Genomic DNA, 3,374 nt, shown 5'->3' on the forward strand with positions numbered 1-3,374 from the left:
AGTTGCGAGCTTTGGTTGCCATAAATATTCTAATGATGTAGTGAATCTCGAAATTGACCCGTGGATCATGATAACGGTCACATGGAACTGGTTCGAGTGGGAAACTTGTGGATTATAGTAGATGTCATAAATACTCTAATGATGTGGGTGATGCACAATGAATCTCGAACATTGATCAGTGGATCGTGGTAATGGTCACGTGGAACTGGTTCGAGGGGGAGACCCGTGGATTGTGGTAGTGGGCTACGTGAAACTTAGTTCGAAGGAAAAATTGTTGGATGTGCAAACAAAACTCTATATTGGTAGCTGAAAAGATTGGAAGCCTACATATAAGGATCTCTTAATGGTGTAAAACCTTTTGAAAGTTTAAAGCGAACAATATCGCACACCACGTTAAGTGTATTATTGAGCCGTTTTAGTCGAACATATGATAAATTGTATCATAGAAAAAGTGTGAAAGAATATTAGAATAATAAGTTAAAATATAATTGCTTTGAAACATGAAAAGTGTAACTTATTTTATTTCATTTCTCTTATCAAAAGTTATTTTCTAAAAATAAAAATTGAAGCAATGTTTTCCCTTTTTCCTCTCTTTTTATCCTTTATTTTGTAGGAGTGGGATCTGATTATGAGACACCAATTAGACAGATAAGGCTAGTTAGCGAATGCCGTCTCAACTCTCACGAGAATACTTGGAAAGATGGGTGAAGACGCAATTACATATTAGACAATCCCAACAAACTTGTATGAGCAACAGAGACTAGAGACTGAGGGAAAAAAGTAATCATATGTCATTATTCATTGATTTTGTAACCTTACGTATGGCACAAAATAAGAAACTAAGTGTAGCAAGTGATTCATTATTTAGCTAGACTCGCTAGGTGGTGGCTTCTACTCAACGCTAATTTTTGTGGTAGCTCATTATATATTGAGCAAACTTCATTTATGGTCAGCCGCTAGAAACTAATATCAACCGCTAGCCATAAAATTACAGTATGTATTTTATAGCCCAAAACTAATTAAAAGACTAGTCACCGATCCAACTATCACGGAAACACAGTTCCGTCTTTCATCAAAAAACCTCTCTTCTCTAATTCCAACTCAAGTTCCAGAATAGAAAAATGAAATCTAAGATAAGAAGCAGGAATTTGAGATCTTCAATGCCGTCGTATTATACATACCTAAAGCCAGGAGCGTTGGCACAACTCAGGAACTCCAAAATCACTGCTAAATCATGACCAAACGATGCTCAATCTCCAATTGCAATGTGCCAGCAAATACCCAATTCAGGACAGACCTATTAGCACCAACCACAGAGGGGTTAATTCCTTGTTTCAATTTGAAGATTGCGAACCACCTAATTCCTTGTTTCAATTTGAAGATTGCGAACCACCGTCACTATATAAATTGTATCACTTCTTGTGGTTTCTTCTTCTCTTCCTATGACCAAAAAAAAAAAATCAGAAATCCCAAACAAAAAAACCAAAAAAAAAAAAAAAAGGGGGTAAAGAGCAAAGTATACCTCGCCCATTGATGTTCTTGGATATAGATAGAGGTAGCTGATAAGCTTAAAGAGAGAAAGAGAGAGAGAGACTGAATTGTTTCTCTCTTTTTAAGTTTTTTTATTTTTGTGAGTGTGTGTACTGTTTTGTGTTATTCTCAAGAAAGTTCAAAAGAGAAGTGGTGAGCATGAGCTACATAGAAATCAACGAGGCACTCACTAATTTTCGTCATCTAAAAAAGCACAGCTGGCATGACTTTTATATAGGTGGCACGTGTGACGGACATATACTTTGCTATTTTAGGTGGATTTTTAGTTTATGTGGCTTTAGGATTAATGTAAGTAGTACAGTTACGTTAAATTGGTGCAACGAAGAAATTAATGTGCTTAGTAGATTGTATTTACGTCAATGAAGTATTCTGTTTTGCTTTATTTATGCTTATTTGTCTTGCCTGTAAATTAATTTCAGTTTTAATGAAGTAACATGTTGTTTGACGATTATTTCAATTACACAATTGTGTTTACTAATTGTGTTCAATCACTATACAATATATATATACAAAATAGACTGTCACTATACAAAAAATATATATAAAAATAGACTGTCATTATACAAAAAATATACAAAATAGACTGTCACTATACAAAAATATACAAAATAGACTGTCATTGTACAATTTATATACAATAGGCTGTCACTATACAAAAAATATACAAAATAGACTGTCACTATACAAAATATATACTAAATAGACTGTCACTATACAAAAAATATACAAAATTGATTGTCATTATACAAAATAGACTGTCACTATACAATAAATATACAAAATAGACTGTCACTATACAAAAAATATACAAAATAGATATTTCGGGCTATTAGATGTAATATATTTGGGTCGGAGGCCATTTTATATCAATGGGCAAAAATTTGGGCTATTAAAATTTTGAGGGGCTATAGAGGGTAGTTTTCTCATTATATATTACTAATTGACAACTCGATCTTCAAACTATTTCGCACAATCCTTCCATCTACCTTGAGTTGTTATGTCCCTAGTGCAGCATAACGAGTATATATATATATATATATATATATATATATATATATATATATATATATATATATATATATATATATATATATATATATATATATAAAGTTAGAGGGGATATAAAAAATTAAAAAGTGATAGGGTAATAACCTTATGTTGTAAAAATCCTATTCGGTACTCTCTCTCTTGATCTGTAAACTTGTATCGCCACTATTTCTCCAAATTATGAACTGACATTACCCCATTTTATATATATATTTTTTAATTTTTCACTCTGTTCATCTCTTCTCTCCAATCTTTTAAAGATATGGATCTTTTCTTAACATCTCTTTCAAAAAACTCACCCTGACCGCAGTTAAATATATTTGCCCATTTTAACTCCTTTCTAGCAATATTTTGGGCTCATCTTAACTGGTCTCTCCTAGGAATTTATAGGTTAATCCATCAGGGTTGTTAAGAAGTTGGAAAGATAACCATATACTTGGAGTAATTTTTTAGTTATTTACAAACTAGCAACTAAGAAATTAAAGATATAAGATATAATATAAAGCTCTTAAATAAATCGGGGTAATAAACATAAATATAATTTATAAAAACAGTAACTTATATGTTTACAGGAGAGAGATTTCCCTTTCGGTAAACCCAAAAGAGTTTACTGGACTTGAAAATAAAAAACTTGCACACTAATGTGGATTAAAGGTTTGCCATTCAAGATATCCTTCTTCTTGTGGAGATTGTGGAGGCAGAAAATAGCCACCGATGACATGTGGAGGAGGCAAGAGCAAATGATGATGTCTAGGTGTTGGTATTGTCAGCAGCCC

General features: G+C 32.5%; 1 long non-coding RNA gene across 1 annotated transcript; it reads right to left on the reverse strand.

Annotated features, from left to right (window-relative positions):
- Positions 1 to 1,407: 1,407 nt before the first annotated feature.
- Positions 1,408 to 1,845, reverse strand: LOC108945944 (uncharacterized). Its single transcript, XR_004508235.2, has 2 exons — positions 1,523 to 1,845; positions 1,408 to 1,440 (listed from the first exon to the last, which is right to left on the reverse strand). It is a non-coding gene; the product is annotated as an uncharacterized lncRNA (long non-coding RNA).
- Positions 1,846 to 3,374: the final 1,529 nt, after the last annotated feature.

Source organism: Nicotiana tomentosiformis, chromosome 8, assembly GCF_000390325.3.
Source record: "Nicotiana tomentosiformis chromosome 8, ASM39032v3, whole genome shotgun sequence".
Taxonomy (NCBI): domain Eukaryota; kingdom Viridiplantae; phylum Streptophyta; class Magnoliopsida; order Solanales; family Solanaceae; genus Nicotiana; species Nicotiana tomentosiformis.